The sequence below is a fragment of the Nicotiana tabacum genome, chromosome 19, assembly GCF_000715075.1.
Source record: "Nicotiana tabacum cultivar K326 chromosome 19, ASM71507v2, whole genome shotgun sequence".
Taxonomy (NCBI): Eukaryota; Viridiplantae; Streptophyta; class Magnoliopsida; order Solanales; family Solanaceae; genus Nicotiana; species Nicotiana tabacum.
In genome coordinates, this window is record NC_134098.1 from 135110979 (window position 1) to 135137868 (window position 26890).

At 37.0% G+C, this 26890-nt stretch overlaps 2 long non-coding RNA genes across 3 annotated transcripts; both read left to right on the forward strand.

The window, feature by feature from the left end:
* The first annotated feature begins 12023 nt into the window (after window positions 1-12023).
* LOC107827259 (uncharacterized) lies at window positions 12024-14908 on the forward strand. Its single transcript, XR_001657484.2, has 3 exons — window positions 12024-13927; window positions 14014-14094; window positions 14781-14908. It is a non-coding gene; the product is annotated as an uncharacterized LOC107827259 (long non-coding RNA).
* A 1492-nt stretch (window positions 14909-16400) lies between these two features.
* Window positions 16401-18113, forward strand: LOC107827258 (uncharacterized). 2 transcript variants are annotated; one of them, XR_012703222.1, is made up of 4 exons: window positions 16401-16919; window positions 17428-17551; window positions 17683-17794; window positions 17948-18113. It is a non-coding gene; the product is annotated as an uncharacterized LOC107827258 (long non-coding RNA). The 2 variants fall into 2 exon arrangements; XR_001657483.2 differs by lacking the exon at window positions 16401-16919 and having other exon boundaries at window positions 16971-17551.
* Window positions 18114-26890: the final 8777 nt, after the last annotated feature.

The following is a 26890-nucleotide window of genomic DNA, read 5'->3' on the forward strand; positions in this document are numbered from 1 at the left end:
TCTATGAATAGAGTCATTTATGGAAGTTGTGCATCTGCTCATTTTGTTGGTATCGTATGGATCATGCCAAAAGGAAAGAAGGGATAGCCTTAACATACCTGAGCCGATTCTCTTGGCAATCCCTCTAATACACGTTAATTGCGACAAAACACGTGACGGTAAGATCAGAGTAGGAAAAAATCCGTATGATATTCTTTAGAAAGATTGCACCGTACTTTCTTATAATTGCAAAATCTCACGTTGCTTAAGATGCTATGAAATTTCGTATGAATCTCTTGTTGAATCTATTCACGTTGCTATGAAGATAGATACATCTCTCTTTTGTGAATTGATCATATTCTTGTATGAACTTTGTAGCAAATTACGTTGCTAACACTTTGAATGAGTTTGCTGAAGCATTCTTTGACATGTAGAGATTCAAAAATAAATTAGAGAGTTTATCTTAACCTTTGGGAGTAGGCCCCACTTTGTGGCTTAGTTGTCCATAGACTTCTCCAAATTTTGCCACCTTTTGTGTGATTTTAAGAGTTACATTTACTAAGGCTCTTGTTGCCACGTGAGGTTCTTTAACTTTATCCAAAGATTATCATTAATTATCCACTAATCTCTTAATTAACTTGTTAATCTTCAACTGACCAATAATTATCAATTATCTACATAATTAAGAATTATCTTAAATTACTTATAATACTACTCACTTTTAACATACTTTATACATCTTGCTATCATGGTCATGTGGTACCTTGTATGACACTAGTCCATAAATACGTGGTATTATAACTTGGACCGCATTTTACCTCAAATTGTCAAAGTTCGACGAAATTTATTTTCTTTGATTTGCTTACCTTCTCACCTTCACGAATTTACTCATCACTTGTTTGAAATAGCATAATACTTATAATCTCAAAATAATCTCATTCCCAAGTTTACGTCGATTAACTTATGACGAAACGTTAACATACGAAAATGCGGGATGTAACATCTCATTTTCGAGCTTATATCAATTTACTTATGGCGTACTTTCACGTATGAAAATATGGGGTGTAACATCATTCCCCTCTTTGGAACATTCGTCCTCAAATGTTGACCGATGCACTTATCGTTATCATAACCTACAACTCTTGCGAATACTTTAGACTCTCCTTGCCATCTAGGCAACTATTTTGTAAATAAATCCAAAGGCCAGGGAATTCCCCCCTTTAGGCCTTTAATGCTTATTCATCACTGTTCATCTTAAGAATGATGGCCTATTCTCATCTCATACTTTGTAACTTTTATCCATCCATTGTTGATTCATCTCAATGTTGATTTGCAATCTACTACTGATAACTTGACCTCTTATGTAACACTGCTGCCAGGGCTCACGTCTCCTCAGGGAACATCTGAAATGATTAGACTGATCCACCTAGGGGCGATACTATACTTCCATAACTGTATTTCATAGCATTCCAATGTGATTCATCTTATGGGGGGGGTATTTTAATCCCATACAATTCATGAATCCCTTTTTTTCAAATCATTACTCAATCGAAGGCCCAAACGTCATCCTTTATTTATCACAGTTACACCCTTGTTCTATTATCAGGGCAATATTTCATCTCTTCTAAATACTACTAGCCTTAGACTTGTTTGAGTTCATTCAGGCTATACTGAGCTTTCTATAACTTAGACAAGCCATCAGCTCTTTTGTTTTCATAGGCTTAATCCCGAGGACTTATCCCTTCTCGTCGCCTTCTCACTCGCCTTTCCTTATCCTTACTAATGTCTTCTTAAAACCTTGCCGCTCTACCATACTTTAGCTTGCGACCTACACATATCTATTTATACTATTCACAATCTTCCTTCAACTTGCTTGCACCATAGATTTCCTTGTGTTATTCTGGAACATCAAGCGAGACATCACATCGTCTCTAACTTTTCTTTGCTCTCTTAACTAGACCTCTTAGTACTTAGAAACCATGGGCTGGAAGATATGCCAATGACGCCGCCGCTACCATTCCTGGATACTGAATCCCAGCGCTTCTAGCCTTCTATCTACAATATGGATTATTTGCAACCTTCTGCATTTGGGTATCTCGTATGTTGTTCACCTTTACCTTACTTACCTTAAAATCTTGCATCACATCTTCTATATCTTTCATGGCCTTGCTTTCACACAGGCATAATTCACATCCACAACTTGAAGCTCTATTATAATACTTGCACCTCTGGTGCATACACAATCCGGTGAGAGCTTCATACTGACTTCTTATGAGGCTGGTACTCTTCTAACTAGCTTTATCGTAGAGCCATTATAGAATATGGCTACTGTACTATCTCTCTTGTACCTCTAATATTTAAGGGTGATCCTACAATGTTCTCAATCACTATTTCTATAATTTCTTGGGTCCAATAATCAGATTCCTGATTTACTTGGTTGATGTAACTCTTTAGTTTCCTATTCCTTCTGATCAACCTTTATGTAGGCTTAAGCTATCTTCCGTTCTATGGCTCCTGGTATTAGTTATTACTTTAGCCTTTCATTGGCGCTATGGAATATCCATGATATAATCTTCTAACGATTCAATCCTTTGTGTATGACCTGGACTCAATTCTTTCTTTTAACTTATACCAGAGTCTTCTACGACTGTATGATTGTCAACATATATGCTGCATGGATAATACTCCGAAATCTTAGGTGCATTCATAATGTAATTATCTCTGGATCATTGATCGAATAATTCCTTTCTTTCCTTCTCAACTTTCTTTAAATGCAAGCAATTGCTTTTCCTGGCCGTTATGTCACTTGTTGCATGAATACTTGGCTTATATTAGTGCCCACACATATTAGAATTACATACAACCCATATGATCTTGAATATCACCTTTTGATTTTTTTTCTTCTTCCCGTTCATTAAACACGATAGGTGCCACTTTCTTATGGGATGCATACAATATTGTTGTGAGACTGTTGTTACAAGACCATTTCCTCTTTAGGTCACTGTGCTTAGGTTGAAGCCTTCTTCCTTATTTTCTCAGCTAATCTTTTGTTGTAGTACTTAGGGAAGACCATCCGACTCTTGTAAAGCTGCGAGCTTATTACATCGTATACCCAATAAATTTTTTGATGTTCGTACTCACCTATAATTATCCTTAGTTACTTACCTCCACACTCATGTGCTCATACAATTGCTTCTAAACTGAAGTTTTCACTGTCTTCCCAGTGGCACTCTCTTTTATTTCCGTAATACTCATACAGTACCTTTAACTACCCCAACTCCTATCTGATTCTCAAGTATTACAATGTCATAATTGTGAGGCTAAATTCACTATATTGGGTTTTACTATGTTCATCTTACATGATCTGCTGTCTTGTCTGTAACCTCTTGTGCCATAGCCAGGCTATTCCTAAATCAACTACTAACTACTCGTTGGCACATTCTCATATCAATATTCCGCGTGATCTTTCTTGGGTTATTTCCTTTGTCTTAACTTGCCTCTCGCACTGGCTCCTTATTTATCAATAACATCCCTGACAGGAACCCTTACTTTCTTTCCTTGATGTCGTGCTTGCATAATGTTATGAAATCGTAGCATATCTGTAGGCTTTTATGAGACGGTAATTAAGTTCCGAAAGATTCGGATAAGTGCAATCTCATTCCTTTCTCATTTTTATCGCATTCTTCCTTTACCATTCCATAGTTACTAGAACTACTTAATTCTGACTTAATGCTATACCACTCCATATTCCCCCCTTTAAGGGAGTGCTAAGATTTAGAGCTATGGAGATCTACTTCCAGATATTTTACCTCTTCATCTTTGGCATCTTTTCACATCAACGATGACCCTTACTCGCCTTGCGGTAATCCTTTTGTACCAAGGATAACAAAATTCCTTACTCACAAGGGTGACGCTTAGTACCTTAAGCTTAACTTTGCTCACATTGCTTGCTTTAGGGAAGCGTCTTCCTGAATGGCCATTCTCTGAATTTCTCCCGAATATTCTTCTGTCGTCCATTCTATTATTGCCGGAACGCAATCTCTGAATTTCTCATGATGCCGACTATTATCAAATCACTGAGACACTAATTCATGTTTAGTTTATCTTGTTCATCAGCCCATACTGATTTCTATTACTTTTGGTCTATCTTTTTCCTTTTGGTAATCACGTTAGAGTCATGAACTTATTTCTCGAAATGAGGGTATGACTTTATGGCCTATACTCTTTTGTTGTCTCAAGGCCTGTCACCTCTCGTCTTTTACTTCCCTTGACTATAAACTCTGTAATACTATCATTTTTTTGATCTACCGTTGTTATCCATGTATCACATATTACTCATAATGATTTATTAACTCTCATTATTTCCCGCTAACATTTATGTCTATCACTTTATTCTGAAAATTTCAATAAGACATCCTCTTGCTTTTAGCTCCCCTTGCTCCATCCACTGGCTCTTCGGGTTGCCTAACGTTCTCTCTCTACTAGAGACGTGAGTCATACTAAGATAATATTTAAATCTTCCAGGTTTCCACTGTCTATCTTTGTAGTACTCATATCTAGTTGTACTATTTTAGAGTGCACCATCTGGGTGTCTCATACAATCCATTCACCAATTTGGGTTACTCTAAACCTAGCCGGATCCTGATATCCCATCCTTCTCTTAAACTATATCTGTCAGCTCCCATAGTGTTAAGACCCAAAATCCCGCCAGAGAGGTCGTGATGGCACCTAGTCTCTAAGACTAGGTAAACCGATTTCAATTACATTTTGAAGCCATTTTTTTTAATTAAATAAGTTATCAAAACTAATAGCGGAACAAATATGAATATACAACCTCCCAAGACTGGTAGTACTGAGTCACGAACTCTAACTGAATACATGGAATGATCACGAGGACCGAATATACAATACCGTTTGATTAAAAATTAACAGTACAATGAAATGAAAAGACTCCAAGGGACTGCGACGACCAAGCAGCTCTACCTTGAATCCTTACGATCCCGCTTTAAGTCTGTTCAAGTCTGGTATCTCCAATACCTGGCTCTGTACAAAAATATATAGAAGTGTAGTATGAGTACACCACGGTCGGTACCCAGTAAGTATTAAGACTAACCTTAGTGGAGTAGAGACGAGGTACAGTCAAGACACTCACTAGTCTAATAGCCTGTACAATAAGATATACAAAATAATAGGAAACAAATAACAATAAGGGTAACAAGAAAACCATTAATTACGCTTAACAAATTATGAATATAAGTACACCCAATTACATCAAGTATTTCAAATAAATATCTTTCACATATAATTCTTCCGAATAAATCTCTTTCAAATATAATTCATTCAAATTAATACCTTTAGAAAGTAATTCTTTCAAATAAATCTTTTTGAATAAAATTCTTTCAATTAAAAAGTCACCATGGGACACTTCATTTCATAATCATACAACTACGGGTCTCAGCCCATTTTTATATTTTTCATAAACACGGGTCTCAGCCCACTTTCATATTTCTATGGTACTTCGTGCCTATAATAATATCATCATAGTCCCCCGGCATCTCGTGCCCTCATTTCATATCACAACTTCACAGACAATTCACGTGCCAAATATCATTATCAATGCATTTAAGATCCACACGATCAATTTATTTCCGATAAAGTAAGTTAAATTTTTTTTTTAAATCAAGTAAGAAAATCAACAAAGAAATGAATTAATTTTAGAAATCATTTGGGTGAAGAAAATAACATTTCAATTAAAATGAAGCACCTGATAGTTGCTGATTTGGATGTAAAACTTATAAGAACTAAAGCACACAATAATTTCTTTTATTCCAAACAACTTGACCTTGCAAAAATCTTAATTTCTTCCATTTAAATCCGAATTAAACGATGAATATAATCATAGATTCATGAAATATAAATATTTTAGGATATAGAACACTTACCTAAGTCAAAGTCTTGAAGAACTCCTCCAAAATAGCCCAAAACCCGAGCTCCAAAATCTCAATCGAAAATGGTGAAATGACCAATTTTGGTCCTTAAATGTTTCTGCCCAGTTTTGCACCTGCGGACGCGTCGCCGCATCTGCGGAGCCACTTTTGCGAACCAAAATCCGATTATGCAGAAGTCCACTGACCAGAGGCCCTTCGCACCTGCGGAAGATTTTCGCTTCTGCAGTCACGCAGGTGCGGAAAATGCTTCGCACCTGCGACCTTTGCCCTTCTCACTCCAGGACGCATCTGCGACCATTTTGTTGCTTTTGCGGTCGCGCACCTGCGACCATTTCCATCGCAGGTGCGATGGTACCAGAACTAGAAAAATTCCATAATTCCATCAAGCCCAATTTTGGTCCGTTTAACCATCCGAAACTCGCCCGAGGCCCCCGGGACCTCAACCAATTATACCAACATGTCCCAAAATAGAATACAAACTTAGTCGAGGCTTCAAACCACGTCAAACAACGCCGAAATTACGAATTGCGCATCGAATCGAATTATAAGTTTTCAAATCCTCCAACTTCTATATTTTGCGCCGAAACATATCAAATCAATCTGGAATGACTTCAAATTTTGCACACAAGTCATAATTGATTAAATGGAGCTATTCTCATTTCCTGAATCGAAATCCGACCTCATTATCAAAATTTCACCCTTCGGTCGGACTTTTCAAAATCTTTTATTTTCTAACTTTCGCCAAAATGCGTCGAATTGTCCTACGGACTTTCAAATTCGAATAAGAACATACACCTTATTCCAAAATCATCATACGAAGCTATTAAAATTATCAAAATTCCATTCCTGGGTCGTTTTCTCAAAAGTCAACTCCCCGGTCAACTTTTTTCTTTTAAGCTTCTTAAATTAGAATTGTTCTTTTAATTAAATTTTGAATCTTCCGAAAATCAAACTCAACCACACCCCGCAGGTCATAATATATATTACGAAGCTGCTCGAGACCTTAAGCTACTGGACGGGGCACTAATTCTTAAAACGACAAGTCGGGTCGTTACACATAAGGTATAACTGAGATGGGTGTGGCCAATTGTACATACCTCTGTTACTGTTGAAAGTAACTCAGAATGCTTATATTTCTCTTCTTGAATTGTAAATATTGTTAATCTTCATTAACTGGGTGCCTCGTACCCTTCTTCACCTTGCTTCTTTTACTTGCTGAAATTTGTAACTACCTTCCGATTCTCTTATTCCTTTTTTACCGTAAAAGTGGATAGATATTCTTCCCTTAGGGATCCTTATCAAAAAGCTAGTACACATATGAACTGTTAAATACCTCATATTCACCATCATAAGCATGATGCAAAAATCGAGTTCCTCTGACTCCACTCTTCCACGACTACATCTCTTACCAACCGTCTTTCTAGATGTAGGTATCTTCTTATTACGAATAAAATAGAGTTTAAGAGTTTGAATTTTTACAACTGAGCTCTACCACACGATCTAGAGTAAGAAGAAAGAGTGACAATCCTAAATGCCCTATAGTCTCCTACTTATAAGTGTGGTACACAACACACCCATAAACAAGACTCTACTAGACACGACTTGTAGACTCCCTAGGATGGAACTGCTCTGATACAACTTTTGTCACGACCCAAACCGATGGGCCGCGACGGGCACCCGGTACCTTACCCAATCAAGTACCAATGTAACATATCTTTTCGTATCATACAATTAGAGGTAAATGAAACAGAAAGGCTGTCATGAGATGACTAGAATAAAGCATGAGGGAATACTCAATATAGGGTGACCCAACTTGATATACCGACTTATACATATGACGTACGAGCATATAAGGCCGGCATGATCCTTAATATACTCAAAACATAGGCCGACAAGGCCATACAAGTATCCGTATATATGATATCTGTCTACAAGCTGACTAAGAGTACATAAATATCATAAAGGTCGGACAGGGCCCCGCCATACTAATCATACATGTCCAAATCATACTGACCAAATAAGCAAATCATTAATTATCCACTAATCTCTTGATTAACTTGTTAATCTCCCACTAATAATTAATTATCCAATTTTCCACATAATTAAGAATTATCTCAAATTACTTATAATACTACTCACTTTTAACACACTTTATACATCTTGCTATCATGGTCATGTGGTACCTTGTATGACATTAGTCCATAAATACGGGATATTGTAGTTTGGACCGTAATTTATCTCAATATGTCAAACTTCGACGAAATTCATTTTTTTCGATTTGCTTACCCTCTCACCTTCACGAATTTACTCATCACTTGTTTGAAATAACATAATACTTATAATCTCAAAATAATCTCATTCCCGAGTTTACGTCGATTAACTTACGACGAAACTTTAACGTACGAAAATGCGGGATGTAACATCTCATTTTCGAGCTTATATCAATTTAATTATGGCGTACTTTCACGTACGAAAATATGGGGAGTAACAATCACGCCCAAGTCAGTGTCATTAACTTCAAAGATTCTTTTTACCTGCTCGGCCAGATCAGTTTATTCTTTCCGAGCTGCTTCTAGCTCAGCCTGAAGTCCTTTCGCTTCTCTTTCTCTCTGCTCACTGAGAAGCTTGAAGGCATCTCTCTCCTCATTAACCCCTCAGATTTCGGCTTCGTACCGGCTCAGCTCCCCTCGGTATCGGAAAAATACCTCGTGATAAAGAACAAAGGCCTACAAAAATAGAAAGAAGGAATTATACAAGGAAAGAAAAATACAAGTATGAAAATTGACAAAGAAAATATGAACTTACCCAATTCAGGGTCTGTTGAGCTTCGTTGAAAAGACAAGAAGTTCCCACCTCACCCGAGCTCTTCTTCGGAGCCTCCAAGTCACTCAGACCGGTGACATCTTCTATCCCAACAAAATAACCACGGAAAGGATCTTCCTCTCCATGGGCTCCCTCCCCGTGATAAGTCTCCACGGCCTGAGCGTCACGTATCATCGACTGGGAAAATGAAGGAAACGACGGGGAATACCCGATCTCTATTGCCCCAAGTGGGTGTTTTAGGGTGCCGCTTCCATCTTGACGAGCCTCAAGCCCGGTTTCTACATCGGCATCCACCGCCTCTTCAACGGTCTCTTCGCCCCGAGGTAAAGCATCTTCGGTCCCCCTCGGCTCGGGAACTTGGGCCGGAGTCTCCTCCTCGATCTCATCGAGCCTAGACGGAGCAGTATTAACTCCCACCGGTTCCGAAGTTTTCTGAATATCGGTGCTAGCTCGTGCACGGGCCACCAACCCAGAATCACCTTCTTCTTCTTCTTCTTATTCTTCTTCTTCTTCTTCTTCTTCTTCTTCTTCTTCTTCTTCTTCGTCTTCTTCTTCTTCTTCATCCCTTAATCTTTGGACTGACTTCATAGTCAGTGGGATTGTTTTCCCCTTGGGTTTATGGGCCGCTCTCTTCTTGGGTTGTTGACCCTCGGAGTTCGAGGCCCTTTTTCTCTTAATCACCTTCGCTGGCTTTGAGATAGGCAGTAAAGCTTCTTCATCACCGGATGGGGGTCTCATAGCCGCATCCTTTTCCGAGACCTACAAAAGGAGAAAGTAAGTAAACTCATGCTTGAAAAATGCTTGAACGATAGGCAAATTGGTAAGCCAAGAAGAAGGCTTACCATGAGTACGAGCCTCCCACCGGCCCTTTGACAAATCGTGCCACGCACGCTCGGCATATGTTGACGTCGATATTAGGCTCCTGACCTAGTTCTCGAGGTGGGGAACCGCACCTGGCATCCAAGCAACGGCTGCATCGAGAAAAAAAAACACTGATAAGAAAGGATGAAGAAGTAAAAACAACAAACGGAAATTAAAGACAGGATCATACTTACGTTTCATATTCCATTTCTCAGGAAATGGCATGCTCTCAGCCGGGAATAGGTCCGTGGTCTTCACCCGAACGAACCGGCCCATCCAACCCCGATCTTTGTCTTCATTTATAATTGAGGTGAACGCCTTGGCGCCCAACATTGAAGCTTTATCAGCCCACCTCGGTAGAGTCGAGGGCTATATAATCTTACGAGGTGATCGAGGGTGAAGGGAAGCCCGTCGATTTTGCTCACAGAAAAACGGAGCTGTATCACGATCCTCCAGAAAGAAGGGTGAATTTGGCCGAGGGTCACCTGATATTTTTTGCATAAATCGACGATGACCGGATCGAGGGGACCCAGCGTGAAAGGATAAGTGCAAACACTAAGGTACCCTTCCACGTGGGTAGTGATCGCTTCCTCCGGTGCTGGTATCACAACCTCTTTGTTTTCCCAATTGCAATCTTTCTTCACCAGATCAAGAAGACTTTGGGATATCGAGCATATATATCTCGATACTGGCTCGCATAGACCATCAACCAATAAGGGTTTCTCAACCTTAAAGTCGGAATCAATAACACACCCTCGGGAATAAGTTCTTCAAGGCGTGGCTCCACCACTGGTTTCTCGCCGGCCGGCCGAGATGAGGAAGCAGCCTCTTTCTGCGGAACAGTTTTAGATGTTTTGGCCATTTAGTTTTTGTGAACAAAGAAGAATGGAGATTGAAGTATTTGGTGTTTTAGGAAGAATAAGCAAAGAAATTTGAAAACCTGAAAATAGGGCGCTTTGGAGAAGGCAAAGAACTATGAAGATTAGAATGGAAAAGATTTGAGAGTAAAAGTTTGAAATGATGAAAAAGGGGGCTATTTATTGGTTTCACAACGACGGTTCAAAACTGGTAGTGGCCGACCATCGACTGACGCACATTTAATGCCTTGGTAACTGGACCGACGGGACGTTTGTCGCATATGTCACAATCGGGCTCGTCGCTGATGTCATTGCCCATCTAGTTGGGGTTCGAAAGTTCATATAGTTTCTCGCTATTTTCTTTCCGAGAAACGAGGGGACTATCTGTATACGGTCAAAACAGGATTTGCCCTTCGAGATTGGAACATGATGGACCAAGGTTCGTCATTGTAATATCGAGGCATGATGCGGAGTTTGGTTGTCGAGCTCGAGCCTTAGAAACCAATCTAGATTAAGATCGGTCAAGATCGAGCTCAAGGCATCGAGGTCAAACAAATAGAGATCGGCCAAGATCGAACACGAGACATCGAGGTCAAACAAATAGAGACCGGCCAAGATCGAGCTCAAGCCCCAGAAACCAATCAGGATCGAGATAGGCCAAGATCAAGATCGAGCCAAGAAACAAAAAAGTCGTTATAGCCGTAATTAGGGAGAGAGTCTCGGCAGAAATCACGGCTTGAATCAAGGAAAAGGTAATTATTTAATCTATCATGAGATCCTCACTATATATTTTTAATTATATCCAAATTGAGATCCCCCCCACTATATTAAGAGTTGTTATCATTTGTAGAGAGGACACATTCATTATGAGATATACACAACATCAAGAAAATACTATCCTTTTTTTGGCTTTTGATATTTAGTCATATTGCTTCTTCTACCAATTGTTCTTCACTCAATTTGGAGGTGATAAAACTTGAAGACTTAGGCTAACTAGTTCATTCGATTTGTATTCATTTCTTTTATAACTAATTTCAATATTCATTTACATATCTTTCCCAATTTGTATCAATTTATATCACGTATCCTTAGAACTATGTATAAATTCACATATATCCGTTTTTTTTGGGTAAACACTTACCTCATCAAGGGATTAACTAATTAGCAGCGTCTGCCAATGAGAAAAAGGGCCAAAATAAATGGTTACCTCAGAGTTTTAGTTTTAATTTACCACTGAAAAAAAAAAAATTACACAATTAGTATAGGTAAACTGTTATGATATAGTATATCAAATGGTAACGTGATAATTTTTTAGTTGCTAAAGGATTATAAAAGCTAATACCAATACTACTTTACTTTACTTTACTTTACTTAACTATACTATAATATAGAAAAGCCACAGGTTTCGACCTCTGTGCTTAAAAGGAATTAAAATCCAAGCTGAGGGTAGTTCAGTCATTGCATCTATTTACTTTTGTACATGTACAGGTGTTAGAAATTTGGGAGCCACTATCATTACATGGCTTTTATTCTTGCTGCCAACACGTATTTGTACAGATCTCCTCCTTTTTTTACTTCATTTTCTTCTCTTATTATGGACCGGCGTCTCTCTTGCTCTCTCCTCTGTGCTTTCTTGGGTTGCTTAATTTTTAACAAAGGTTCTCTATATTGTTTTCAATTAATCTTTGCTCTTTGTTTTATTTTTGGATTCTGGTGAGTATTTTTCTTTTCTTCCTTTTGTTACTTCATAGTAATAAGTATTTGATGAATGTGTTAATCTTTCTATTTGTTTTTCTGTTCTTTTGAATCATTTTTTGCTGGGGTTGTATCTGATTCTGTCCTTTCCTTCTCTGGTCTCTCTATCTTCCTCTCCAATCCCGAATTATTCTTATTTCAGAATTTGGGGAAATGCCCAAATAAAAAATTACTATTTTCTGTCAATTTATTTGGCATTATCCTTGGCCCTTCTTGTTTTGATTCCTTTATCTTGCTGTCCTTTTTCTTTTAAATTTCTATAATTTTATTGGGGTATTGTTTATTAATATTGAATATATTTATTTTTAGTTATTGAAATTTGACAAGAGTGGGTTGCTCTACTGGTAATCATTCTTCGTTCCCAACCAAGAGGTTGTGAGTTTGAGTTAACTCAAGAGCAAGGTGGAGAGTTCTTGGAGGGAGGGAGCCGAGGGTCTATCGAAAACAGCCTCTCTATCAAAGGGTAGGGATAAGTTCTGCGTACACACTACCCTCCCCAGACCTTATTAGTAGGATTATACTGGATTGTTGTTGTTGTTGTATATTTATTTTTGGTGTTTGGCAGGCTACTTTTGTTTAGGCATATTTGGCAAAAGCGCACCGGTTCTTGAGCTTGAGCTGTTGCATTTTCTCTCAGGAATGCTTTTGAAATTTGTCAATGTTAGTAGCAAGACACTTTAGGTATTGCTTTGTTTGATCTTCAGGCTTTGAATTGAAATCTGACGATCCCTTACAAAAACTGCCACTATATGATTAATCAAGCTAAGGTAATTATTGTGCATGGAGATTAGGACGAGTTAGTTAGAATTGGTGATTTTGTGAAACATATGTTGTCTAAAAAACTTTATGATTGTTGTGAGCTTCCTTATCGTCCTATTATATCTATCTATACTATATTAAAATCATATATTAAAAATCATGAATCCTTAAAAGTTAAATTACTTAAATGTCCCTTTAAATAATATTAAAATCCTAATTTATTTATTAAAAAAATAACGCCTACAAGAGGACGTTTCATGCTTTATTAAGAGATACAATTTACAACCATTTTATGAGGGTAAAAACACATTGAATAGCTAACTCCAAAAGGTGTTATTGTTGATAATCTGATGGCCGATAGGTACCAATCATTGTCGAAATATGACAATATTAAAGGGTAAAAACACATTGAATAGCTAACTCCAAAAGGTGTTATTGTTGATAATCTGATGGCCGATAGGTACCAATCATTGTCGAAATATGACAATATCCAAAGGCAGATCAAATACCAACATTACCTATTTAACCGAATAAGTTGTATTTGACTCTATCAAGATATCTCTACATGTGCAAAAATATTTTAATATGTATATATACCTTGAAATTGCACTAAAATTGCATTCATTTACCATTGATCCTGAATTTCACATTTACATTACCTCTCTTCAATTTTTTACATTCACACTTTGCTCCACTATATATTATGTTCGTCAACAATCCGTTCGCAATATTGCACGCAAATCAATAGATAACCAAAACTTAATCCGTTTGATACCTTTGAGTTTGCTTTTAGGAATTATAGTTAAAGGTGGTGACTATTTTTCGAATTAGTTTCTTCATCTATGTTGCTATAACCTCATTTTTCTTCTATGTCGGAAAATTTGATTGGCAATGGATGTGGATTACACGTGAATCTACTATATCCAATCCTGCAAATGACCGAAGGTAATTGATCTAATCTAATCAAAACTACCTTCAACTTGATATACTACTTAGTTATCCATTATATTTAATTTTCATTTTGAATTCAGCCACAAAATCAACAAACAATACCTTACTTCTTCAATTAAAATTTTGGTGACAAGTATCAGCTTCTTCTAGAATTCGTAAAGGTACTGCCAATATTCTTTTGTTCCTTTCTAATTTAATTTATTTATTTTAGATTTGGCATATTAAGATGAATGAAGGAGAAGCATTGTTCAATACTGTAGTATTTTGGAATTCTAAAACAGCAATTCGGAACATAATGCTAATCAAGTTGGTGTTGAGTAATCATAGAGAATTAATTTTTTCTTTTGTCAAAATTGATAAGAAAAGTGCAATTCTGTCTTCAACTGAGTTTACTCGACTGATTCATTCACTTGAAATTTGTGTAAAAATTACTAAAACAAAAAATTATATAGGAAGAACTTTAATTGCTCAAAAAAAAAAAAATGAACTTGACAATGTTGATGCTACCACAGTTGAGGAAGAAGATAAATCAGTTAACCAAAGGAAGAGGATGAAAAGAACCAATGAAGATTAACGTTCACTAAATAAAGATTAGTGGTCTTTCTTTATAGTGGAAGAAATTATGAACTAATTTGAATTTTTAAGTTGTATTTACCGAAAAAATATTATTGTTGTTGTATCAAGCTATATATCAAATTTCGTGTTTTTCTTCGTATAAAAAGCAACTTGTGCTGGCATAATATTCAAAATTAGATTTGTATTCTTGCCTTTTTCATTTTAATCCATAATTATTCTAATATTTCTATTTTATTAATTTTCACATATTATCTATCTCTTATATATGCAGACAATTATTCAATCAAAAAGAAGCATCGCTGTAATCTGTACTATAGGTATAAGTCAATTCGATATTGTTATCTATATAGCTAAATGATTGAGGGTGTGTTGTAAATAAACTTATTTTATTGGTCTGACAATGTTATCTTGTGATATTCTTTAAGATTATCAAAAGTTGTAGTATATGATAGATCGACATAGATCATTTATAAAAATATATACTATATACTTTTACGTATAATTATTTCCTCAAAAATTTATTGTTAATAATATTGATATTATTTTATAAAACTGTATATTATGTGACGAGAAACTAATATTATATTATAAGTGTGAACACTTTAAGTCAAAGTTAAAAGGCTAAAATAGTCATGTAAAGTTGAATGACCATTTTGCCTTTCAACCAAACATTGCTTCAGAAACATTCTTATACAAACATGTAAATCCACATTCTAATAAAAAGAAACATAAAGAAAAAGTTTAATTAATTTTTGAATTCCTCAAGTACATGAAAGTAAAGTCGAACTTACCGTTTACGCAATATTAACAAAAACAATTTGGTTCTCTTCTACTTCCCTAATTAATGTTTATTAATATGCATTAACTTCTTATAATTCAAGACAAAAAACTTTGCCAACTATGTCTTATAATTCAGACAAAAAACTTCGCCAACTATCTTTTTCTCTTCCGATATCAGGGAAGAACTTGATCATCCACCCCCACTTTGCCAATACTATGACTAATCCTTGTGCTTCATTTCGCAAGTTTTATTTTTGGGACTATATGTAAAATATTGTTGAATCTTTGTGGATTATAATTTAAATATTTTGCAATATTATTGATTTAATCAGGTAATTTTGGATATATTAAATTTTTTAAGTGTGAATTTTGACCAAATTTTGCTTCTTTGCAGATACGTCAAATATAGAATACTTCGAAAAAAATATTCTCTGCAGAATAATATGAATCTATCAGTAAATTTTGGGTTGTTGAATTAGAATGTTTACCTTCAATTACTGTAATTCCAAAAATACTGTATCGTCCCATAACTTGACGTTTTTGTAAGCTCTTATTATGATACACGTACATTTATTTACTAGCATATTTTGGGAAAATTTGCCACTGTTAAAATATTTTTAATTAGTTGGTAAAATTTCCTTTAATTGTTTTTCCGCAACATTATGAAGAACTTCCACTTATTTGAATTCATCCATTAATCTTAATCGATACTAATTTTAGGATTATATATAACTCAATATAGTTTTCCTACTGGTTCAAACTTTTACATGAAATACAAAGTCATATAGGCAAATTACAATATGGATCGGAATATCCAAAGGACTTCACATGTAGGGTAGGCTTTCTTCCTCTCTTGACTTAGCTAGGATGAATAATTTATTATTTTAGGAACTTATATTTAATTATTTTATAACTAATATTTAAGTTACTTTTAAAATTTTATATTTTATATTCATTGGTAAGGGGTACACGCCAACGCGCGTGGCCTGAGACTAGTATAGTAAAAACAATCCTTATAAAGATGCTGATAATTGCATATAAAAAATTTTCATGTTGAGGTTGCTACATAAACTAGCCTGGGATAAGTTGAGCAGGGAAGAAGCAAAACCTTCTATCCACTTGATATCCCAATCATGCATCTATTTATATTCAATCTTCAAGAGTTGTTTAATTAGTGCATTAGGAAAACCTTGACATTAGTTTATGCAAAAACATTAAAATTGTACAACAGAGAACATTTAAAAGGCGTGGAGCATGCGCATTATATCATGTTCCATAATATAGATTACTTTCATTCATATGGTGTCTTGGCAAAGAATTTGAGAAGTTGTGCAGAACTAAAAGTTTTATCACTGACAAGATAAAACAGCTTGGTAAATCTCATGTATACTCATTAAAATCCATACTCAGCTCCAGTGTATTCTTTTTCCTCTAAGCTCAATAAATTTTTGTTGTTCTCTTTTATCTTCACAATACTCAACTTGGTAAAATCCCATGCATTCTATTTTTTTCCTCTAAACTTTGATCTGAATTGTTGGACAAGTGATCCTTCAAGAATTGCCTGATGAAAATACAAATTTCTAACTTGAATTTGCTTGTGCAGGGTGTTGTTTTCCTAAAAACATACCAGGTAATACCTAGAGTCTAAGTTTGCTTCGCGCATAAAAGAATGAGTTTGTTTCCTGTTCTTCTCCCACATGTTTTCCCAGTACTGTTGTAAATAAAAATTGAAAAATCTGGTTAGCATCTTAAATGAAATTTCGCATCCTATAATTTGGTGCAGCTGGTGAAATAATGCTAGAATACTAGAGAAGTAGTATGCCGACTGATAAAGTGAAAGCAAATGCATATTAAATAGCCAAAATGTAGTTATATATTTGCTCTACAAAAGACCTTTTGGTTTTTCCAAGAACATAAAAAGGAAGAGATCAACCATGATTAGCCAATTCCTTTAGTTCAATATGCTTGTGTGCTGACTACTCTTGAATTTCTACATGGCTGATACAATTATGGGTGTTTGTCCATAGCTACTCCTTTTTTATATTTTTTCTGACATAGTTTTATTGTATTAGTGAAATAAATCTCATTAGAGTGGAGGGATGTCTCTAATTCAGAGGTATTTATTGCAAGTTATGTAGCTTTGTGGAGTAGTCGTGCGTACTCACATCTCTTTTTACTGGGCAAGCTAAGTTTGAGCCTATAGCTTTTTGCAAGCTACAGCGAAGCACGAACAGGGATCTATGACAAACCATGTTTAGAAAGGTATGTTAAGTACGACCATGAAATTAGTTGTCTTCTTTTATCCCTTTTCTCTACTAATTCCATTGTGAAAGAATGAGATTGGCTAGACTAGATTAACAAATAATCCCTACAAATACAAATATTTTTGTCAGAGGCAGGCAAGAAAGGAGCCTAACTACAACATGGTGGCTGGGACCTTCTTCAACCCCAGAATGTAATGAGTCGACATTGACGTTACACCCAACAATGAACATCCTGTTTTATGTATGTAAATAATATCCAGCAAAATCCAACAATAGACATTTTGTGCTTTATGTATGTACATAATATCCATTAGTACAATATCGTCTTTATCCGATTTGATCGTCATACATGTATCAATTTTTTAACATCTATCAATTTTTTTCTGTTCTGCAGGTCATATCAAAACAAATTTGATCAAGAATAGAAGTTACAGCCTATGTTGTTGGGCCCGTGCTCGCACAGGTCATCACCGCCTACTTATAAAAAGAATCTCTACAATATGCGTGTATATAACTAAAGGATAAATACCTTTTACAGTGTAAATCATGGGGAAATGGATAAATGGAAAACTCTACAATGAGATGAAATAGGATCATTTTGTCTTAATCTCATTCATCAGATTCTATCCATTTATACATCTAAAAATCTTCATAGGTTAATTGCGACCGTGAGTTGTTACTTCTGTAACAACATTATTAAGGAATAATAAAAGTCTCATCAAATTCTAACTCAATCATAAAATCTTAATTTAACCTTGGACGACTTTGAGATTTATTATTAAGAAGTTCTCCCCTATGGCCTCAAGTTAGTTTTGTTTGTCACATTTTATTTATCAATACTCTTTTCTAAAAAAAACAAAAGAACCATGGTGGGGGTTAGGCATAGATCCCAGATAATCAAAAAGGATAAGTACACGGAAGAGGACATAGACCTTAGCCTTCAACACATGAAGAAGAATGCTTGAGAGCTCCACAATCTGATCTATGATATGCTTGATCTGCCAAGGTGGTTTCATTTTGCTATTAATCAAATTTACTATCTGCTGAGAATCATATTCAACAATGACATTTAAGGTGCCCTTGCTAATACATTGTTGCATGTCACTTAACATGGCTTTGGCCTCAGCCACATTATTACTACAAAGGCCATAATGTTCAACAAAAGCTAAAACAAATGAACCCCTACTGTCCCTGAGAATGCCACCACCTCCAGAACTCTTGGGGTTACCCTTACAACACCCATCTATATTGAGTTTAAAGAAACCTTCTTGAGCTTTATTCCACCTCACAATTTGGCTAGAGATAACTTATTGTACCTTTTCCACAGTATTGCACATCTCAATCCAAGAACTATCAGATTGACCTCTTCTTTTTTAATCGAGTATTGATAAATGAATGATAAACCTAGCAGACATATGAACATTATCAAACCTGGAGTCACACCTATTCTTCCATATCTCCCAGAAGATCATTATTGGTAGGCACTGAAGAAGAGAAACATGAATTACATTCTTTGATTTATACAACCACCAGCTCATAACAACATGCTTAATGTCCCCTTGTTTCATTGTAATTCCACAACACTTACCAAAATAAGACCAAACTTGTTTTGCAATTTGGCTTCGACAGAATAGATGCAAGATGGTTTCTTCTGTATGTACATTACAATAAGAAAATTTTGATGGTATCGTAACACCAAACTTCTTCACTAAGTCATCTATGGGAATCCTGGCATGCAATACTCTTAACATGAAAAAAGAGATCTTGAAGGGCATTTTTTTTTGCCATGTCATTTTAGCTGTAAAGGAATTGTTTCTTTGCTTCCTTAATTTTTGCCAAGCTGATTTACAAGTGAAGGTTCCTGAAGATTCAAGTTTCTAAACTGGATAGTCATCAATGTTAACATGTATATCAATATCTAGTAAGGTATGAACCATTGTTGATGGAAGAACATTGAAAAGTTTAGTAGTATTCCAATGTCCCTCCTCCAAAAATTCATGAACTTTAGTGTGCCTAGAAGCTCTCTAAAATTGGATCTCCTTGGCAAGAAGACCTCTACCAGACCAATTTTCCTACAAAAGGACACATCACCCTTTCCAATCTTCCACATAATGAAATTCTCAACATCATCTTTGATATATGTTAGTTTATAGCTATGTATATACTGTAGTCTTGTCCCACATTGGAATATCAGTAGTATGTCCTTGTATAGTATAGCTATAAATAAGGACCTCTTGTATTATATTGAACATCTAATATCAATAACATATTTTCTCACGTGCCTTCTCACATGGTATCAAAGCAATTGTGAGAGATTTATCGTTGTGCATAAATTCCAGCGATTCCAGGAAGAGAAATCAGTCAGCTGATGTCTTTTTCCGGGGACTCTTTTTTAAGGCTGTTTTGCGTCTGCTTCGTCTCCGTCAGTGTTGTGCAAAATCTAACACTACCACAAGAGTCGTCACTATCCGGCGACCAAACCCCAGTGAAAATATCCGGCAGCAGCCTCCTCACACGCCTCCACGCGCCACCAGAAGCTTACGCGTCTGTGCGTACGACCACTTCCGGCCATATTTTAAAAAAATTCCTTGAGAAAAGTTGGGTCGCCTGGTAATTTCGATCCTACCCCTACTATTTTTCATTTCATTCCGACCACTTTGAGTTTTTCCGGCAGCTACAGTACTATTCCGACAGCTACAGTAAGATTCCAGCAGCTACATTATTTCATTATTTTGTTTCTGTATTTCCTTACTCTGTTTCAGTGGATTACAATTGAATCTTTCTCTTATTTGGTAATAATTTGCAACAATGTTTTTGGAATTTGATGCTTTTGGGTCTATAAACATGAGTTATGGAAGCTCTAGTGCTATTATTACCTCGGAACCTTTAATGGGAGGTTTAAACTGCTTAACTTGGGCTTCATCTGTCGAGTTGTGGTGTAGAAGCCAAGGTGTTCAAGATCATCTAATCAAACAGTCTAGCGAAGGCAATAGCACTTTGGGCAAAAATCGATGCTCAATTATGTAGCATCTTGTGGCGATCTATTGATTCCAAGTTGATGCCCTTGTTTCGTCCATTCCAAACATGTTATTTGGTTTGGGCAAAGGCACGCACCCTATACACTAATAACATATCTCGCTTCTATGATGTGATACCGCGGATGACAAACTTAAAAAAACAAGAATTAGATATGTTTACTTACTTGGGTCAAGTACAGGCAGACATGGAGGAATTTGAGAAGTTGATGCCAGTTTCTGCTAGTGTTGAAAAACAACAAGAGCAGCGACAGAAGATGTTTCTCGTTCTTACCCTCGCTGGACTTCCTAATGATCTTGATTCAGTACGCGACCAGATTTTGGCTAGTCCGATTGTCCCGACAGTTGATGAATTATTCTCTCGATTACTCCGCCTTGTTGCAGCACCAAGTCACCCAGTGATCGCATCACAGATACTTGATTCCTCTGTTCTTGCATCCCAGACAGTGAATGTTCGGGCATCTCAAACTATGGAGCATAGACGAGGAGGAGGTCGTTTTGGAAGATCTAGACCAAGTGTTCTTATTGTCATAAACTTGGACACACTCGTGAAATGTGCTATTCCTTACATGGTCGTCCACCCAAAAATGCTTACATTGCTCAGACCGAGACTACATGTAACCAGGGAATTTCTTTATCTAAAGAAGAATATAATGAGCTCCTTCAGTATCGAGCAAGTAAGCAGACATCTCCACAAGTAGCCTCGGTTGCTCAGACTGATACTTCTATTACTGGTAATTCTTTTGCTTGTATTTTCCAGTCTAGCACTCTTGGCCCAGGGGTCATGGACTCAGGCGCTTCTAATCACATCTCCGGTAATATATCACTTTTGTCAAATATTGTATATTCACAGTCTCTTCCCACTATTACTTTAGCCAATGGACTCGTGCCCTCCGTTGTGGTATATATTTTATTGACGATTCTTTTATTATGCAGGACCGCAGTACGTGACAGAAAATTAGTACATGACATGAATCAAAAGGCCTTTACTACCTTAATGCACTCAGTCCTTCCACAACATGTCTAGTTACAAATCCTCCAGATCTAATCCACACACGTTTAGGACATCCGAGTTTATCCAAACTTCAGAAGATGGTGCCTAGTTTATCTAGTTTGTCTACATTAGATTGTGAGTCGTGTCAGCTTGGGAAACATACCCGAGCCTCCTTTTCGCGTAGTGTTGAGAGTCATGCAGAGTTTGTCTTCTCCTTAGTTCATTATGATATATGGGTCCTAGTAGAGTCAGTTCAACCTTGGGATTTCGTTATTTTGTTAGTTTCATTGATGATTATTCAAGATGTACTTGGCTTTTCTTAATGAAAGATGGTTCTAAGTTATTTTCTATATTCCAGACTTTCTGTGCTGAAATAAAAAGCCAATTTGGTGTTTCTATTCGCATTTTTCACAGTGATAATGCCTTAGAATATTTATCTTCTCAGTTTCAGCAGTTTATGACTTCTCAAGGAATTATTCATCAGACATCTTGTCCTTATACCCCTCAGCAAAATGGGGTTGCTGAGAGAAAGAACAAGCATCTTATTAAGACTTCTCGCACACTTCTAATTGAATATCGGGTTCCATTGCGTTTTTCGGGCGATGCAGTTCTCACAGCTTGTTATTTGATTAATCGGATGCCTTCATCTCCCATCAAGGATCAGATTCCACATTCAGTATTGTTTCCCCAGTCACATACTCTCTTCCACCCCGTGTTTTTTGGAGCACGTATTTTTTTCATAACTTAGCCCCTGAGAAAGATAAGTTAGCTCCTCGTGCTCTCAAGTGTGTCTTCCTTGGTTATTCTCGTGTTCAGAAAAGATATCGTTGTTATTCTCCATATCTTCGTAGGTACCTTATGTCAGCTGGCGTCACATTTTTTGAGTCTAAACCTTTCTTTACTTCTGCTGACCACCATGATATATCTGAGGTCTTACCTATACCGACCTTTGAGGAGTTTACTATAGCTCCTCATCTACTTTCGACCACAGAGGTTTCATCCATACCAATCGTTGAGGAGTCTAGTGTTGTTCCTCCTAGTTCCCCAGCCACAGGAATACCACTCTTGACTTATCATCGTCGTTCTCACCCTACATCAGGCCTAACTGGTTCTCGTCCTACACCTGACCCTGCTCCTAGTACACCGATTGCACTTCGAAAAGGTATACGAACCACACTTAACCCTAATCCTCATTATGTCGGTTTGAGTTATCATCGTCTGTCATCTCCCCATTATGCTTTTATATCTTCTTTGTCCTCGGTTTCCATCCCTAAGTCTATAGGTGAAGCGTTGTCTCATCCAGGATGGCGACAGGCTATGAGTGACGAGATGTCTGCTTTACATACAAGTGGTACTTGGGAGCCTGTTCCTCTTCCCTCAGGTAAATCTACTGTTGGTTGTCGTTGGGTTTATGCAGTCAAAGTTGGTCCCGATGGCCAGATTGATCGACTTAAGGCCCATCTTGTTGACAAAGGATATACTCAGATATTTGGGCTCGATTACAGTGATACCTTCTCTCCCGTGGCTAAAGTGGCTTCAGTCCACCTTTTTCTATCCATGGTTGCGGTTCATCATTGGCCCCTCTATCAGTTGGATATTAAGAATGCCTTTCTTCACAGTGATCTTGAGGATGAGGTTTATATGGAGCAACCACCTAGTTTTGTTGCTCAGGGGGAGTCTCGTGGCCTTGTATGTCGCTTGCGTCGGTCACTTTATGGTCTGAAGCAGTCTCCTCGAGCCTGGTTTGGTAAGTTCAGCACGGTTATCTAGGAGTTTGGCATGACTCGTAGTGAAGCTGATCACTCTGTGTTTTATCGGCACTCTGCTTTAAGTCTCTGTATTTATCTGGTAGTCTATGTTGATGATATTGTTATTACTGGCAATGATCAGGATAATATTACCAATCTGAAGCAGCATCTTTTCCAGCACTTCCAAACTAAGGATCTAGGCAGATTGAAGTACTTTCTAGGTATTGAGGTTGCCCAGTATAGCTCATGTATTGTTATTTCTCAAAGAAAATATGCTTTAGACATTCTTGAGGAGACAAGGATGATAGGTTGCAGACCTGTTGACACTCCGATGGATCCGAATTCTAAACTTATGCCAGGACAAGGGGAGCCGCTTAACGATCCTGCAAGCTATAGGCGACTGGTTGGAAAATTAAATTATCTCACAGTGACTAGACCCGACATTTCTTATCATGTGAGTGTTGTAAGCCAGTTTATGAATTATCTCTGTGATAGTCATTGGGATGCAGTTGTCCGCATTATTCGGTATATAAAATCAGCTCTAGGCAAAGGGTTACTGTTTGAGGATCGAGGTCATGAGCAGATCGTTGGATACTCAGATACTGATTGGACAGGATCACCTTCTGATAGACGTTCTACGTCTGGATATTGTGTTTTAGTAAGAGACAATTTGGTGTCCTAGAAGAGCAAGAAACAGAATGTAGTTGCTCGGTCTAGTGCAGAAGCAGAATATCGAACAATGGCTATGGCAACATGTGAGCTAGTCTGTACCAAACAATTACTCAAGGAGTTGAAATTTGGTGAAATCAGTCGCGGATGGAACTTGTGTGAGATAATCAAGCTGCCCTTCATACTGCATCAAATCCGGTGTTCCATGAGAGAACTAAACACATTGAGATTGATTGTCACTTCGTCAGAGAAAAGATACTTTCAGGAGAGATTGCTACAAAGTTTGTGAGGTCGAATGATCAGCTTGCAGATATTTTTACCAAGTCTCTCACTGGTCATCGTATTGGTTATATATGTAACAAGCTCGGTACATATGATTTGTATGCACCGGCTTGAGGGGGAGTGTTAGTTTATAGCTATGTATATAGTGTAGTCTTGTCCCACATTGGAATATGTGTAGTATGTCCTTGTATAGTATAGCTATAAATAAGGACCTCTTGTATTGTATTGAACATCTAATATCAATAACATATTTTCTCCCGTGCCTTCTCACAATATCTATAAGTCTTTTCCAGGTATGGGATTGCCCACATGACCAATTTTTTTGCAATTGGATGTTTCCTCTTGCAATACTTAGCCATTAGAAACTCTTTCAACAAGGTATTTTGAGTCCTAAAGCTCCACCATGCCTTAGCAGAAAAGGACATTTGCGGCCTTGCAAATGTCCTGGAGAGATCTAAATCCAGCCACACCCTCATGTGTGGGAAAACATAAGTTTTCCCATGATTTCCAATGATATTTGTTCTTATCATCCATCTTTCCCCAGAAAAAGTTAGCAATGATCTTATCAATTTGTGAGAGGACAATTTTAGAAGGATATAGAACAGAGAGAAGGTGTAGAGGGAGGGCATGAAGTACATACTTAATAAGAATTGCTTTACCTCCAGCTGAAAGCAATCTTCCTTGCCATCCTTGCATCCTGTTAGAGACCTTAGCAACCATTTTGTGGAAATAAACAACTTTCTTTCTCCTTACATATATAGGACAGCTCAAATACTGCATTGGAAACTAACAGTGTAAGAAGCCAGTGATGTTCTTGAACTCATTGATTTCATCATCAGTGAACCTGGCAGAAACATAAAAGCCAGACTTCTGCTTATGACCATCTGTCCTGATACATCCTCATATGCTTCCAATTTTGACATCATTAACTTCAGAGAATGTGAATCCCCCCATGAGAAAATAATTTTATCATCGGCATAATACAAGTGTGTGATCCTATGACTCTTCCTGTCAATTGAATACGGTATAAAACCATGCTCCGATAAATTATCCATCAACTTAGATAGAAGTTCAGCACCAATTACAAACAAGGAGAGGGAAATAAGATCCTCTTGTTTAATACCCCTGCTTGATTTGAAGAAACCTTGCCTGAAACCATTCAGGTTGATAGAATACCAGACATTAGAAAGCAACCTCCACACTCTATCTATCCATACCTCAAAGAATCCCATCTGTCTCAAGACTTGACATAAATAATTCCAATCAACTCTGTCATAAGCTTTAGCCATGTCGAGTTTCAAGACTATATTGCGATTTTGCGGTGATTGATTAATGTTGTGGACCATGTCTTGTGTGAGCATAATATTCTCAGTTATCGATCTTCCCTTGATAAATCCAGTTTGACATGGAGATACAAACTTCTGCATCAGTGGACCAAGTCGATGATTCATGAAGTTTGAAATGATTTTGTAGGAGAAATTACTAAGACTGATTGGTCTTAGTTCATTAAACTCATGTGGACATTCTACTTTAGGTAACATGACTAGGCATGTGTTAGTAAAAGATCTTGGCAATGGAGTACCTGCAAAAAAATCAAACAACATTAGTAATAAATCCTCATTGATGATCTCCCAGCAGGTGTGATAAACTTTTCTAGACATGCCATCAGGCCCAGGTGCACTATGACTGCTCATGGAGAACACAATGTCTTTTAGCTCTTCCATATTTGGTGGTGCAATCAATCTTTTGTTGTCCTCCTCATTTAGAATCTTAGGAATCTGTTTCAGTAATGAGAAGTTCCTCTGATGGCTATCCTTAGTAAATTGAATCTGAATTTTTTTTATAGCTTCTTGTGCAATATTGTCTTCTCCTTCAATCCATTCACCACCCTCCTTTTTCTTCTTAGTCAAGATTAGTCTCCTCTTCTTCCCTTTGACTACAGAATGAAAAAAATTGGAATTAACTTTCCCTTCTACAAACCATCTAATTTCGGACTTTTGCCTCTAAAAGGATTCTTCTTTTTTCAGGGCTCTAATCAATTCAGCATTAGCTAAATTTAGAGCAGCTCTATTAGTTTCAGAATTTTCATTGATGGACTTGTCATCCAATTCAACGACCCTTTCCTCCAATGCTTTAATAATGTTAAAAATATTTCCAACTGAACTCCTTGACCATTTTGACAATTTCTTGGAGGTGTTCTTTAATTTCATATGAAATTTCCAGAGTGGAGACCCATGCACTTATTCATTCCATGCTTGTTGGAAAATCGTCATAAAATCATCTTCGTCAGTCCAAAAATCCAAGAACTTAAAATATTTAATAGGTTCACTTATTTTTGTTTTCATAGAAATAAAGAGAGGAGTGTGATCAGAACCTGTTCTAATCAAGTGGTTCACACTGGTAGAGTCAAAAAAATCAGCCCATTGATGGTTCACAAGGACTCTATCTAATTTTTGCCATACTCTCCTATCAGGTGCCCGCCCATTGCACCAGATGAAATTTGAACCTGAGTATCCAACATCCAATAATTCACAATCCATGATACATTGAATAAATGAGAGGCTCTTCGACATTCTATGATGACTGTCCCTTTTTTTCTCACAAGGATC